A 17,592-nucleotide genomic window follows, 5' to 3' on the forward strand; every position below is an offset into this window, starting at 1 on the left:
TCTTATGCTCATTAATATTATAATGGCTACTACCTAAATTATAACATAAAGTTGATAATTGATGTCCAATTAGCCAACCCTAAATTTATAATCATTGTGGATTGATTGAAATAACAATGGAAGTAATTTAAACTCCTAGTACCTTAAATGAAGTTGGTCTCTTCTAATAAAACATGAATTTCTCTTTAATATCATTAATACAATTATGCTTCATTTTAAACCTACCAAACATGAAACTAAAAATAAGTTCAATTTAACTTCATTTTATGGTCATCTTAAATGACGTGTAGGATATATTCTTGATTTACCTTGATACTTCATATTAGTTAAGCTTTTTTCAAAATCACAATTAGACAACAACAAAGATGAACTTGGGTCGGTTTATTATTTTAAATAAAATTTCTTTCTCCAATCCTATTCCTAATAACTCTTCTACTAAATTCATATTATGCTAAGAAACAAATTTTTTACTAGCAAGAAGTAAAATTTGCAACTTTAACTAAAATTTCATCCAAACAAATTTTATGGTTAGAAATTCTAGTGTTCATCCATAATATACAACCACTACCTAAATTATGACCAAAAAAATTTGAAAACATAAGTTGTAGTTGAAAATTACAAAAAACAATCCTCTAAATCCAAGAACTGATTAGTCAATCCTAAAGATAGTAACTAACCTAGAGTAATTGAAGCTCTACATGAAGTAATTTAAAGTTCCAGTTACTTAACTAAAGTTTATCTCGTCTTTAATGAAATATGAGTTGCACTTAAGTTCATGAAATGTTTATAGACTCCAACTCTTAGTACTATTAATGCAATTATATTTCATATGAGTTTATCATAAATCAAACTAAGGTACATTCAATACAACTTCATTTTTTTTGTCATACGAAGCAAAATAGAAGAATTAAATGAAACAAATTGATGAACTGAGACGAATAAATCCAACCCAACCCAAACTGATTTGTTTGATTCATTTGTTGGGTTGCAATTTATTTGATAACACTTGCATATTAGAACAATTCAATATTACATACCTTACTTACAAGTAAAATACTAGACCATCAACTTTTTGTTTTATAGTCCAACAACCGCTCAAGAAAATAGATTTTAAACTTGAGAGAAAAAAATATATTGAGTAGGTATTAAAAATGTTGCATTTTTTTTAAAGGGCATTTAGTCTAGTGGTATGATTCTCGCTTAGGGTGCGAGAGGTCCCGAGTTCAATTCTCGGAATGCCCCTATGTTCAATTCATCAAAAGATGAGCCTCAAAGAATGCAATTCAACGAAGTGTAATATATGAAAAGAAATAGAATAGTTGTAAAGAATGCAATTCAACGAAGTGTAATATATGAAAAGAAATAGAATAGTTGTAAAATAATTATCAATGGGGCCTAACCCAAAGGAATGCGTGGCAATGCACAACTTTAACTAGTATAAATTTCATATATATTGAGGCACGGAAAATATATAGACTAGCAACTAAGAAGTTTAGATCTACTATAAACGCATTTGGTCTAGTGGTATGATTATTTTTTTGGGTGTAAAGGCCTCAAGTTCGATTCTCAAAATGCCTCCAACAATACTATATCAAAATGAATTAGGCAAGATAATATGATTTAAAATGTGGTTTTTAAACATTGAACCAAGAAGATGAGAATAGAGAATGAAACATAATCTTGGAAGAATAAAGATCGTTTCGAGCCCGACTTCAAAAAGAGCATTACACAAATTGTTCTATTGTATTCTTTCTAGAAACTTTCCATTATGTTGTCCACTGTCGTCACAATTCTTTTAAGGAAGATGCGCCCAAATAACCGATGAAGAAGTTTCAGAGAGCCATAGGTTCGAATCCTGTCACCTTGATGTGGTATTCTCAGGGGCCGAAGTGCAAAGCCCTATAGCCTATCTGTGGTCAAGAAGGCAGGCGAACCGTGCACACTGAAAAAAAAATGAAGATCTCCTTTTCTATCACACGAATTGTCATTCTTTTGTATTTTGAAACCCCTTACCTTATTAGTCATCAGACAGGTTTTTGGTATAATATATCGAGATAATTATTATGAAAAACCTATTCCACTAGTGTGACTTAGAGACCATTTCTTTGTGGTATCAGTCATGCTATTTGAATAGCCTGAAGTCATCATAGCCTCTCCACCGGTTCAGAAGACTCCTTTGGCATCAATGTGCTCCAATGAAAGAGATCAGACCCTTTTCTGAACCAGAACTGGGCACAAAACACCGAGGTAGAAAGTTGAAAGCGAGCTCTTTTCGCATATACGCAATCTCAAAGCCCAATTAGCTCAAGGATTGTCTCCTCGACCCTGGCGAGTATGAGTGCTTGGTAAGAGAGAATGTCGAATGAGAAAGACATTTGATTACGACAACATTCGCAACTACCAAAGTGCACTAAACCTAGTAGAGATCTTCGACCTAACGATAATGGAACTTCAAGCCCATTTAATAAATCAGCTTTGTACCTTATTGTTGACTGAACCGGATGCACGCCAGGCTCAAATTCTTTCTCAATCACTCGGAGATGAAAGGAATATCAGATCTGAAGTTTACGAATCGAAGAGAAAGTGGATCTGAGTTCTACACGCTTTTATTTTCAAAAGCTTCGCTTGCCTACGGTACTTTATTCAGAATGTGCAACAATACGGTCATCTCTCAGCCGTGTATAGAGAATTCCTTGATCATTTCCTTGGCGGATAACACGAATGAAAACGTTCAGATTCAATCTTTTTGTTTAATTCGTAAATAAACCAAAAAATGCGGTTAAATATATTGTATATATGTAGTGCATTCTCCCTAATTTGAATTCGAACACTTCGAACTCACTCGTCACACTGTTCTATGGTTTAGTTCGATATGAGCTAGTAGAGGGACCTAATGGACCTATAGATCATGGGCTCCAATGATTCAAGATTAACCGGTTAAACTCATTAACCTTGTTAACCAACATTCGTTAACTACTAGGACATTCCACTATAGCCTAGTAGTTGCACTCCCCTCACTATAGATATATTTTTGTCCATTTGATATAACCATGATTAGTAAGTCTATCCTTCACAGGTTGTTCGTAACTAGAGCTGGGCCAATTTACCGTTTTACCCCTGAAGTTACCTCTTGTTTCTTATGTCTCACTAATCCTCTAATGAACAATTGGTTTGTGGTCCAACCAGTAAACCGAATCCCTCTCAGGCCAATGAGAGGGTGGAGCCCCTTGTTCAAGACCTAGAGTCAGCCCCACGTCCCCAGCCATTTACTCAGTCTTACCCCTGAAATGGGAGGCTTATTGAGTCAGCGAACTTAAGCCACTCTCACCCATGCAAATATAAGGATAATTTCGAATAAAAAGGAGTTCATGGTTAGCTTAGAATTAAGATCGAGTTACCTAGGTCATCGAATGAAAAGAAAATCAGTCTCAATAGTAAATGACATTATGAAGTGAGAGTGATTTTCTTCATGGTTCGATCTTATGCAATACTCATTGCATAGGACGCCCCCACACACATATCTCCACATGTACAATTTTACTGATCACATTGTTTATATCATATACAAAAGTGGGCCGCATCCATAGTGTCCCCAGAATAAGGTACTCAGCCTTATCAACTCTTATGTCTCTACATATAGTTCAAGTAATCATACTATAGCTAGAGTGTTCTTAGTTTATTGGATTTAGATTAATGATCGTAAAATTCATTTTATTCAATAACAATCTTTATTGAATAAACAACAATAATAACTTTATTCAAGTAATCATACTATAGCTAGGGTTTTATAATGTTAAAATCATGGGGATGTAGCTCAGAGGGTAGAGTGCTCGTTTTGCATGCGAGAGGTATGGGGATTGATACCATGCATCTCCCAAAATATGGCTATCTATTATTAAATATATTATTTCTTTTCAATTTTTTCCTTATTCATGACATGTTGGGTAGCAATATTTCTTCATTTTCACTATTATTGATGACGGAAAATTTAGGGTTTTGTGATGCAAAAATTGTGGGGATGTAGCTCAGATGGTAGAGCGCTTGCTTAGCATGTGAGAGGTAGGAGATCGATACCCAAAAGAAAAAATACATATATAAGGATTATTATATCATTATGGCTATGTCATTTTTATAGATAAAAGAGAGTAATGTTGTTGATAGATAAAAGAGAGTAATGTCCCACAAGCACATATAGAGAGAGGACCAATGAATATTATTGTCATTTATAGCATCTATCACAATAATATAAAATTTGGGGTCAAAGCCTATATGGGACTAAAAAGACCGTTCACCACACGCTTGTAAATTAAATTATATCTACCACCTCTGAAATTTTCCACGGCCAACCTTCCAATAGCTTGCACTTCTTCATCGTTGATATCCTTAATTGGAACTAGATTTTAAGGCAAATCTTCTCCACAACTCACTTTGGAACACTTTTATAGATAGTTTCAACAAACTTACTTTGCTCGTGAATACTTTGGAGTTCGATATTTATAATTGTGGAGAACGCTATTCAAAATTGATATGGTCGAATCTTACAACAAAGTCTAATTGAGCCTCCCTCTGTTAGGAAATAGCTTCGAATCAAATTGTTTAGTTTGGACAATGGTTGCATTGTTTTAGTCAAACAACCGAGACTAGTGTATTACCAATAGTATAAACATTTTGTACATATATTTTCTTACATATTAACAATTGTATACAAATAATAATTAAATTTATCAGTAAAAATTTGGATGGAGTTTTATTAAATAGGTAATCTTAAATTATATCTAAAAATGTATAAGATTTTTTTTTTATACATTTACCAGAACAAAACAAAGATTCAAGAAGATGTCATTCATGCCATGTTTTAATTTTTATTCTTTCTTATTTCTCAAATATTAAAAAAAAAAAGTTATCCTCTCTCGAATATTGTTCGTTATTCGATTATTTTCTCTTGAGTGAATTTTAAGTGAAACACATTCTCTACCCAAGTAATTGCAAGATGCAAGCTTCACATTAAGAAGAATCAAAGTCGCAAGTATCAACGCCCTTAAGTGTCAATTTTTATTCTCCATCTCAACATAAATTAAACTTATTTTCGTGAAGATATCTATTTATAAAAGCAAAATATCTCAGAGTCACAAAAATAAAAATGAGATATAGATACGAGACATAAACATGATACCAAAAAAATATGGTAACATGTCATTTTTAAAAAACTAGGACACTGATGTGACAATGATACATTAATTAAAAAGAATTATTTCAAAATATTTATCAATTTTATATTAGAAATAAATTCATATAAATAAGTTTATATATTTGTATACTTAAAAAAAAGCTTAATGTACGGTTCACTCTCAAAATATATTTAAAGTCAAGTGTCTGATACGAAATGCTGGATTATAAATTTGTAATGTATGTATTGTATCAACATGTGTTCAGTACATGCCCAACACGTGTCATATTAGTGACACTAAGTTATTCCCATGGTTTCTTTACACCCATTTAAAGTAGTTTGAAAACTAGCACGTCAAATATTATAATGGACTAACTACAACTTCAATTTTGTCCTTTAAGGATGGTTTTGACCAAAGAGAAATAAAATCCTTAATTTATACATGGTTGCAAAGATGGAAATGAGAATGAGTTATTCTCATATGGAAAGAGATTTAACCATAAGTTATATCTTATATCCTCTTTTAACCAATTATTTAGTTTTATTTAGTATGTTTTAGAAAGATATGTCCATCAATAGAAAAAAAATAAAATAAAATAAATAAATAGAATAGATTAAATTAGCCAAAAGTAATAGGTAACATAATTTAAAAAAAAAACATAAAGGAAGAATTGATTAAATTGGCTAATTGCTAACATAATTATAAAAAAAAAAAAAAACAAACAGCCAAAAATCAAGATTTGGAAAGTGTTAAATATATAGACATTTCAAGACTTTACTCATGCAATATTCCCATGAAATCTAACACTAGAACATCATAAAACTCAGAGAAATGATATAAATTGATGTCATGGTTCATATAGGTTGACTTTAATACAAAGGACAAATCGAACTTTCTTAAGGATAAATTGGGGACACTAGCCTAAGCTAATCAGGTAGGTGGCATTACCATCCATATGGTTATATTTGATGTTGACTGTGCCCGTGGTTCTGCAAGTGTCATATATATTGATATGTGTGAAATGTTTGTGAATCGATATGCTTATGATATGTTATAATATGTGAATTGTATGATAATAATTACGGTACCATGTGTTCAATGGTATATTTGGTTACGTAATGTAACGATAGGAGTAAGACATGTTCATGAAACGTTATGGTTTGGTTACGTATCGAAGTGCTATGGTCATGACAGATTGATAAAAACAATATGGTCACGATGGATTCATAAAAAAATACGATTAGGTTATGGGTAGAAAGGGATATAGAATGATAGCGTTAGGATACGTTCCTATAACGTTATGACTAAGGTACGTTCAGGTAACGACACAACTGTGTATGTCTAAGGACGTTAAATCTATGATAAGTTTGGGAAGGATATAACCACAAAGTGTTTACGATATGATATGATTATGATACGACATGTGAAGGATAGATATATATCCAACAAGTGTCAAAGAGGGACGTGAGAATAAATTATTCTCAAGCTTTCTTTACATCGGTCAAAGAGTATTTGATAAGCTTTCAAAATTAAGGGTTTTCTTTTTTCTTCTTCCTTCTTTCTCCTTTTTCAGTTTTTTTTTTTTTTTTTTTAATAAGAAAAAGTTAAATGTGAGAATGAAGAAGTTAGAAAGAAGAAAGAAATGAATGTAATAAAACTTTTCCATCGTTAGGAATGGAAATGGTGAATGGGTCCTTGACGATAGTCGACCGCTATACTCAAGTTTTGGATGTAAGTGATGATTATCGGCAATATAAGTTGTGTCAAGCGATCCATTTGTTGAGAGTTCCGTAAGAGGCACACAAGTAAGAATGTTGGATATAACTACTCTTTCACATCTGAGGGATGAGTCTCATAGATCCAACTACAATATCAAAGAAACTTCGGGTGGTAGTGATTGCTTGCATTGGTGTCTCCGTGGTATCCCAGACACATGTAACATGATTTTTCTTGCTCAAATATAGCTTCATTTGTCTTAAAAGTTCACTTTTGAGTAATTTAGGAACGCTTCTTAATTTGCAGATGATCACTCTGAGGTGGGTTTGTTAGTGAAGATGCAATTATATAATAAGAGTTTTATATCAATGGTTCCATTTATATCTATAAATGAAATTTGTGGTGTATTTTTTGGAAATTCAACAATAATCATCCGTTATTTGGTTACCATTCTGAAGAAATTCAACTTTCGACCTTTTGTGAACTCTCAAAGCTACTTGCAAAGTACTGTCGATTATGATCCATAATACTCACCAACTCGAAATTGAGGTTTGTTCATGTTTGAAAATGTGACAAACCAAAAGACAAGATGCTAATTAATATTGTTTGTGATTGTTGTTGTGAATTCTTCATCTTTGAATACATATTTTGGATGGCTTATGAATTTTTCCATCTTTTAAAAATATTAATTTTTTAGTTCGGGCCTAATTTCATAATAGGCGATTGCAATATTTTAAGTTACTTTTAGGATTAAAGGACGATGAATAAAGTAGTTACCGCTAGTTCTTTTTAAATGCATCTAATTTTGATCTAGAACATAAATGCTTCCTAATTATTTTATTTATTTTTTATGAATTAGGTTATGAAGATCATTTGAATTATAAACGCTTTAATTCAAACAATATTTAATAACTAATCATTTTAATATTTATACTCAAATATACTAACAAGTACTAGTAACACCAATCTCAATGACATAAAGAATACAACTATTATCTCGAACTATAAAGAATTTAATTCCAACCTATTCTAATGGACAAACGCTTTATTAGACTCTATTGTAAGATTTCACTTCATCAATTTAAGTAGGGTTCAACTACAACTATAAATATCAAATTCTTAAGTATTCATGAACAAATCGGTCTAACAATGTCTCTTGGAACTATTTACCAAAGTTGTTAGAATGAGCCGTGTGGAATGGTTGCCTTTAGATGCTCTAGTACCAATTAAGGATGTGAATATCCTAGTAGTGCAAAATGCAGGAAGGTTCGTAGTTGAAAAGAATAACGAGAATAGTGGACATCGTTTCATCTACAAGTGTGTGGTGAATGGTCTGGTTGGTATGACTAGAGAACGTTGTCCTCGTAGAATTTATATTATTGTGATAGAAGTTATAAATAACGATGATATTCCTTGGTCTTTTATTACAAAGGTGTAGAACTTTCTTTTTGTGCATATAATATATCCATCGCCACTTATAAGCTCTCATCTTTTAAAGAAGTTCTCGAGTTCCTTGTCCCCAAGTAGCAATAAAACTACTAGAATGCTATCTCTACTTATAATAAGCCCTCTCTCTCTCGAAATATACGTGTGTGTACGTGTGTGTTTGTGGGTGTATTATTCTCTTTTATTAATGAAATATGGCATAGTCATAATGATATTATGAGTATCTTTTCTATCCCTCCCTTCCTTATGGTTATATAAAGAATATGAAGTGTACAAGTAATTTGTTACTTTCGAACTTAAAATGCTTATAATTCAATTTATCTTTGTTATCAACAATAATTATCAAACGGTATATAATTTTGTCTAAGTAAGGTCGCTTCTCATTCCCTATATGATATCATAACACAAAATCGAGCGGAAGGGTTAACGATAAAATGATAACAAAAACTCATTCGTCGAACTAACTATAAATGAAGGGTTGGTTGGAAACCATGTCTATACTTCTTTTCTTTAATCACCGATAACTAAAGATATATAAGAACAACAGAATATGACATGCCCAGTCAAAACATAAAAAATTTCTTGCCATGTTATAGTTAATGAATATGGTTTTCACAAAGATCTGACGTCACACTTCATGATTGGGGACCAATACAGTGAGCTATGGTCGTCCATACCGTCCTTTGGTCCAATTATGTTAAGCAAATGTTGCAGCAAGCAAAGAGTTTTTAATAAGTTCGCTATTGCAAAGAGCTCGGTTTAAGGCACAAATGTCTCTGATGTGAAAGGCGCACCAATTCAATGAGATTTAAGTAACCATGAATAAGACACATGATACAGCTAGTAAACCAAACGATGTCCATGACTCTTGTTATTTTCTTCCACTACAAACCTTCTGGCCTCTTGCACTTTTTTGTCATTATCCTTAATTGGAATTAGAATTGAAGGAAACACTTCTACACAACTCATTATGGAACACCTTTGATAGATAGTTTCAACAGATTTGCTTTACTGAGGAATACTTTAAAATTCGATATTTATAGTTGAACGCTACTTAAATTGATGAAGTGAAATCTTACCACAGAGGTTAATAAATCGTTTGTCTATTAGAAGAGAACTTGGAATTAAATTCTTTATAGTTGGGATAAGGGATGTTTTAGTCAAACCAAGTATACTTTTTAGTTTTAAAATAAATTAATTTTTTAGTTTAAAATAAATTGATTTTTTAGTTTTAATTTTATTCCAAATAAATTAATTTTGATGTGGTGTTATGTATTTTAATAAAATAAATATTAACTTAATGAACAAAAATTTGTATTTTTTTTTAAATTATATGCTAAATTAATAAAAAAACCATCGAACTTTGCACTTTATCTAAAAAAAACTCATAATTTAAAAAAAAAAAATACTGGTGAATTAAAAAAAAAATGTCAAAACTATGTTTAACTTTTAAAAGTGTTTAAAAAAAGATAGATGAGGAGAAAATTGTGTTCATGGGGGAGAAAATTGAAGGTCATTTTAGGGGAATGATTTTCAGTATTAGTATAAGATCCTGAAAACATAGCAAGAAGTAATGGTTTCGGAATTACTAAGTTTTACTCACTCCATGTTTATCATTTGTTTTCAAGTAACTAAGAGTTGGTCGTGGATGAGAGCAGACTTTGGAGTGTGGGCCATGGACTAACTCTGTTTTTAATCTAGTATTTTTTTTTTCTTCTTTTAAGTCTGCTTCTTATTTTGTGTTTGTAAGAGTATGTATATGTAACACCCAAAAAATGAAGGAAATTAGCTCCCATAAGTATAAGCCACTCATGAAAGACCCAAAGGATAGAAAGGAAAAAAATTAAAGGATTAAGGAAGAACAAGGTACTTAGTCAAGTGACTACCCTACCAAGTGATTTCAAGGAGTTAAAAGGCCTTTTGAAAAGAATTGGAAAGGAAAAAGTAAATGAAAAAGGCAAAAAAGTCATTTTTATCAATTATCAAATATCTTTCCCGATTTGTAATTCCTTATCTAGAAGGAACCTCAAGATTCAAAATTAGGGGAAAATGATAAAAAAATGGATGAGGAATTTGTAGAAAAATTGTGGATTTTTTGAGAAAAATAATAATAAAATATTCGGAAAGTGGGAAATTACCAAAATACCCCTGGAAGAATGGATAATCACATAAATGCCACTCTAATTAGAATCAGAGCATCTACCGTGACCATCTGAGAAAATTCCTTCTAACTCAAATCTCAACCATCAGATCTCATCCAAAATTTGATATGATCTAGAACGAACACGCACGGATCATCACATCCAACAACTAGTATTCAAAGCCAAGGTCGGTAAGGCTATGATTGGATTTGATATCTCCTAAAAATTATCCAACAAGTTCGATCTCTAAATAATGAAGATTCTGAAGCTCTCAATGTCGGTTTAAGCTCCTCCTATAAAGTCTGAAGTAGGAGCAACAATATGGAATAAGAATCGAGAAAGGTCGATCCCCCAATCGAAGGTAATAAGTGTTTAGATTGTGGGTCTCCTACTCTCAGATTTCTTCCAAATTCGGGAGCAATCCTCCACCATTTCTCTTCAAACTTATTCCTACAGTTTCTCAACAAGATTACCCACAAGTTCTATGAAGGAATAGAGTGCTGAAGGTGCCTAGAATCCATTCCCCTAATTCAATCCGCCATTGAAGAACTTCAAGAAAAACTTGAAAATCCAATTCGTTGATACATGATGACTCGTCGAGCAAGAATGATTCCAATCTGTTTCTGCACCTCCAAGGAATGCTTCCATAGAAGGCCACGAAAAAAAATAACCTTGAGAGCGTGCTGAATTGAAGGAAATAGGTTTCGAAATTAAATTGGGGATAAGAGTCGAATTCCTAACTACGATCTCTGTTCCTTTAAATTAAGGATTCCTCTAGCTTCAGAAGAAGAAGTTGAGTAAACTTGATGAAGGAATCGAGAGCTGAAACGTCATAGAACAAGCTACCCACGAGATCGAAAATCTGGCATTTCAAGTGAGTTGCATACCGAGAACGATTTCTAGAAATTAAGATCCTACACTCAAAGACGTTCCTCCAAACCAATTCCTTTAGCCTGAAGAAAGGATATGGAAGAGGTTCAATGAAGAAATAGGGCCTTGAAACTTCTAGAATCAACTACCTAATAAGAAATCCTTGACTTTATCTCCAGCGAAAAATCAGATGACTTTGGAAGCGAATATCTTAGGCTACGATCCACGAGAATGTATCAAATAAATTCCTAGCGAATATCTTACCCAATAAGTTTCACGAAGAAATCGAGGAGAGAAATGCTGTACATGTGGCTGTACAGGCTGAGTTTCAGATGGCGGATATGCGAAAAATGCGCATCTTCTTCCTGTTTAAAGGAAGAAAACGATGATACGGGCAGTTCAACTAAATTGTCCAAGTCAACTCAAAATTTGATCTTTTCACAGGTTTTCTCAATTTTAACCCCATTCCGGACCGATTCTCATGAAAAATATTATGATTACTGACACAATAGGGAGTATGTGGAAGTAAATTTGAAGTAATTCAGATACTGGAAGCTCAAGAATGGAGGTCCCAAACGTCGACGACGAGGCAAGTAGCCCCCTTGGACTCTTTGTTAAGAAATACTGGTAGAAATCTCTTGGATTTGCCTCCTTGGACTCTTTGTTAAGAAATACTGGTAGAAATCTCTTGGATGGATTTGCCCCCTTGGATTCTTTGTTAAGAAATACTGGTAGAAATCTCTTGGATGGATTTGCCCCCTTGGACTCTTTGTTAAGAAATACTGGTAGAAATCTCTTGGATGGATATGCCCACTTGGACTCTTTGTTAAGAAATACTGGTAGAAATCTCTTGGATAGATTTTCCCCCTTGGACTCTTTGTTAAGAAATACTCGTAGAAATCTCTTGGATGGATTTGCCTCCTTGGACTCTTTGTTAAGAAATACTGGTAGAAATCTCTTGGATGGATTTGCCCCCTTGGACTCTTTGTTAAGAAATACTGGTAGAAATCTCTTGGATGAATTTACCCCCTTGGACTCATTGTTAAGAAATACTGGTAGAAATATCTTGGATGGATTTGCCCCTTGGACTCTTTGTTAAGAAATACTGGTAGAAGTCGCTTGGATTTGCCCCCTTGGACTCTTTGTTAAGAAATACTGGTAGAAATCTTGGATTTGCCCCCTTGGACTCTTTGTTAAGAAATAGTGGTAGAAATCTCTTGGATGGATTTGCCCCTTGGACTCTTTGTTAAGAAATACTGGTAGAAATCTCTTGGATTTGCCCCCTTGCACTATTTGTTAAGAAATACTGGTAGAAATCTTGGATTTGCAACCCTTGGAGTCTTTGTTAAGAAATACTGGTAGAAATGTCTTGGATTTGCCCCCTTGGACTTGCCCCCTTGGACTCCTTGTTAAGAAATACTGGTAGAAATGTTGGACTCCTTGTTAAGAAATACTGGTAGAAATGTTGGACTCCTTGTTAAGAAATACTGGTAGAAATGTTGGACTCCTTTTAAGAAATACTGGTAGAAATGTTGGACTCCTTGTTAAGAAATACTGGTAGAAATGTTGGACTCCTTATTAAGAAATACTAGTAGAAATGTTGGACTCCTTGTTAAGAAATACTGGTAGAAATGTTGGACTCCTTGTTAAGAAATACTGGTGGACTCCTTGTTAAGAAATACTGGTAGAAATGTTGGACTCCTTGTTAAGAAATACCGGTAGAAATGTCTTGGATTTGCCCGGAATCCTTGTTAAGAAATACTGGTAGAAATGTTGGACTCCTTGTTAAGAAATACTGGTAGAAATGTTGGACTCCTTGTTAAGAAATACTGGTAGAAATGTTGGACTCCTTGTTAAGAAATACTGGTAGAAATGTTGGACTCCTTGTTAAGAAATACTGGTAGAAATGTCTTGGATTTGCCCGGACTCCTTGTTAAGAAATACTTGTAGAAATGTTGGACTCCTTGTTAAGAAATACTGGTAGAAATGTTGGACTCCTTGTTAAGAAATAGTGGTACCCGGACTCCTTGTTAAGAAATACTTGTAGAAATGTTGGACTCCTTGTTAAGAAATACTGGTAGAAATGTTGGACTCCTTGTTAAGAAATAGTGGTAGAAATGTTGGACTCCTTGTTAAGAAATAGTGGTAGAAATGTTGGACTCCTTGTTAAGAAATAGTGGTAGAAATGTTGGACTCCTTGTTAAGAAATACTGGTAGAAATGTTGGACTCCTTGTTAAGAAATACTGGTAGAAATGTTGGACTCCTTGTTAAGAAATACTGGTAGAAATGTTGGACTCCTTGTTAAGAAATACTGGTAGAAATGTTGGACTCCTTGTTAAGAAATGGTAGAAAGGATTTGCCCCCTTGGACTCCTTATTAAGAAATGGTAGAAAGGATTTGCCCCCGGTAGAAATGTCTTGGATTTGCCCCCTTGGACTCCTTGTTAAGAAATGGTAGAAAGGATTTGCCCCCTTGGACTCCTTGTTAAGAAATACGGGTAGAAATCATTTGCCCCTTGGACTCTTTGTATTTGCCCCCTAATACAGAGCATATGGAATTTGATGGTCATTCGATAAGTAAACAAGAAATGTCTTGTGTTATCATTCCTTATTTTGTACCGGGAGTTGAACCCAGGTTGTTGGTTTCAAAGTCAAAAGTGCTAACCACTACACCATAGAACACCTTGTAAAACTTTGTTTTGGAATGGTTTTCCTATTTTATGCAGATTCCACAAGAAGAGAGATCCTATCACGAGTCAAACTCAAGTTATTGGATTCAAAGTTCTAGAGCTATTTTATCTAACTCATTGTAATCTTGAGCACGTTTAGAGTGGTTGCAGAAGTTACCTCCAGTGTTGATCGAAGCTCTTTGAGAACATGTAATTTTATATATTTCTTATAGTTAATTTATATATTGTTGTATATTACAAACAAATTGAAATAATATTTTACATCTCGGTCTTTCTTTCTTCCATGCAAAACTTAACATGAAAACATTCCTTCGAGAAACAAGGGTTGAAAACTATATTATTTCAAACCCTCCATTATTGCTTCTACCTTGCATAAAAATGCTTCCACTAAATCATGTTACTAACTAGTTGGTTTGGTTCGGTTCAATTCTTGGGACCACTATATTGAATCAACCTATCTCAATTAAACTCTTGATAATATAAAAATCATAAGTTTCTTAAATTACGTTAACTTAAATGTTTTGTCTATGAACAAAGTGTCTGTCTAAAATAAAAGGGCCCAACCAAATTCAAATTGGTGACCTCTTAATCTGCAATCAAATGCTCTACCACTGAGCTATGGACCCATTTTGCACGATTTCAACCTTAGTTATCCCTTCTACAGAGTGTCAGTCCAAATGTGTAAAAAGTGTTTGTCCAAAATAGAAGAGCCCAACCAAGTTCAAACTGGTGACCGGTCAAATTCTCTACCACTGAGTCATGGATCCATTTTGTAGGATTTTAACCTTAGTGACAACTTAGACATAGTGTCGGTCCAAAAAGTGTAACAAATTTCTATCCAAGATAGAAGGGCCCAGCTAGGTTCGAATTGGTGACCTCTTGATCTGCAGTCAAATGCTACCAAATAACTCTTAGATTGAACTTGGAATCTAAGATCGTCACTCTTAGATTCCAAGGCGACTCACTCAAGAATTAGCTTGATCATGACTAATCCAATGAATAGATTTTAACACAAAACCTAAAACAAAGTTTGAAAGAAACATAACACCCAAATGGTTTCAAACACAAAGTTTTTGTATTCCATAATGTTTTCAAACATGAATATTACAAGCATTTAATACACTAAAATGATAATTCAAACATAATGTAGTTCATCTACAAACTACCAAAAGCTATTATTGAAGAAAATAAGACATAACATAAATAATCTTAAATGTAATTGAACTCCAAAGGATAAAATGTCTTCAAATTACATTCAAATATCAAAGTGATATTTTATTGCCACTCAATTCTTTTCTTGATTTATTGTAATTGAACTTAAAAGTGTAACAAATACGCTCGATTTATTTTAAATTTCCTTTAAAAATTTTGTACACAAGAGTACAATGGAAATAATATATATTTTTTACTGTTTTGTAATTTGTATGGTATTATTCGAGGCTTTTGAATGAAATATGATAATTTGTAGTGTTTGATGCTTTTTGATTTAACCCTAGGGTTCTATTTACGGTGAACATGTGATAATTTTTCTCAAATTATATATTTGAATACCTAATACATTAAGATATAATATTTTATTTAAATAATATTAAAATGTCGTAGAATATCATAATATATGTTTAATTAATATGAATCTCATTCAAATTTCAAATATATATTTTTATTTAATGTTTATGATACACATCAATTATTTTAATATTTAACATATAAAATACGTTAATATGTTTTGATATTATACTTCAAGACTATAGGAACTTGCTCAGAGGACCTGAAAGTTACGTTGGCCCAATGCATCTCATGGACGATTCAAAACTATGGTGGCGCTGGAAGGTGAATTGTATATAAAACCTGGCCGTGCACCAAAAAATCATGGAAAGATCATTGATAGAATTGAAGCAATCGACCCTCTCCTGGATGGGTTTCCAATCAAAGACCTAATGTTTGATGTTGACTCTTTTGAAGAAAGAGTCACACGATCGAAGAACAAGAAACGTGGCGGTAGCTTTGAGAACTCTATCACACACATAAGAAAACGTGTCGAAGAGTTAGACGTTACACAGAAGATCTGACTTTCATCAAGGAGATCCGAGATTGATTCTCGGCAATGAAATATTATTTTCTTATTTCTTTTATTTTATAGTTTCATCTTTTGTCACCAATTATATTTAAACTGTACCTAGGTTTGAGAAGCAATATAACGGATGAGTTCAATAGTATCTTAAATTCAAAAGACTTTTATGAACTTGGTTTGAGAGGCACTATAATAGTAAGTTCAATATTATCTTAGATTAAAAAGACTTCTATGAACTTTGAACCTTTAATAGTGTTATGTCATAGATATTTGGTTCAATTTCAACAAGTGAGGTTGAGGTGATTCAAATGATTAATGTGATAATCTCGTCATTTTAAAGGTCTCTTTTGTTGAACGCCATCATGAAGTTGAGATGACTGAGATGAGCACCCGAGTCAGTTTGACAAAGAGGGTCGTAGAGAACCACACACCAAGCCAAGCTCATGTTGGGCTTAACAAACTCAAAATCCAAAAACACAAATCATTAAATGGGAATCGGGATGCTAAGGAATTAAAAAACATTATTTTTGACGTAGAACAATACTTGAAGGTTACAGAAACTTGCTCATAGGACCTAAGAGTTATGTTGGCCACAATGCATCTCATGGACGGTGGTGCTCGAAGGTGGATGATATAAAAAATGGGTCATGCACCATAAACTCATGGGAAGACTGTTGATAGAATCGATGCAATCGATGCTCCCCTAGATGGATTGCCAATTAAAGACCTGACGTTTGATGTTGACTCTTTTGAAGAAAAAGCCATACGATTGAACACCTTGAAATGTCACAGTAGCTTTAAGAACTCTATCATACGACCTGAGAGTTGAGGGTTACAGTAACTTTATCATACGACCTGAGAGTTACGTTAGCCGCAATGCATCTCATGGACGATGCAAAACTATGGTAGTGCTCGAAGGTGAATGGTATAAAAAATGGGTCATGCACCATAAACTCATGGGAAGATCGTTGATGGAATCGATGCAATCGGCGCTCCCTAAGATGGGTTGCCAATCAAAGACCTAACATTTGATGTTGACTCTTTTGAAGAAAAAGTCACACAATCGAACAGCTCGAAACGTCGCGGTAGTTCTAAGAACTCTAACACGCACAGGGAAGGACGTGTCGAAGAGTTAGACATTAAGCAAAAGATAATGCTAAAACTCTTCAACGATCTGACAAAAGACTTCAGGACATCTATACCAAAAATCCATTATCGTCCAGCGTCTAGGATATCTGACTTTTACCCAGGAGACTCGGGTTTGATTCCCAATGGAATATTATTTTTACATTTGTTACTGTTATGTTATAGATATTTGGTCAAGTTCAGCAAGTGGGATTAAGGTGATTCAATTGGTTAATGTCACGAACTTTGTACCTTTGTTAGTGTTATGCTATAGACATTTGGTCAAATGGTTAATGTGACTTTATTTTATTCAAATGGTTAATGTGATAAATGATTGAGATGAGCACAAGAGTGGGTTTGACAAA

At 33.4% G+C, this 17,592-nt stretch overlaps 1 non-coding gene across 1 annotated transcript; it reads left to right on the forward strand.

Moving 5' to 3' along the window:
• The first annotated feature begins 1,170 nt into the window (after positions 1-1,170).
• Positions 1,171-1,242, forward strand: TRNAP-AGG. The gene has a single exon. It is a non-coding gene; the product is annotated as a tRNA-Pro (tRNA).
• The last annotated feature ends 16,350 nt before the right edge of the window (positions 1,243-17,592 follow it).

The sequence above is a fragment of the Cucurbita maxima genome, unplaced genomic scaffold (genome assembly GCF_002738345.1).
Source record: "Cucurbita maxima cultivar Rimu unplaced genomic scaffold, Cmax_1.0 Cma_Scf00056, whole genome shotgun sequence".
Taxonomy (NCBI): Eukaryota; Viridiplantae; Streptophyta; class Magnoliopsida; order Cucurbitales; family Cucurbitaceae; genus Cucurbita; species Cucurbita maxima.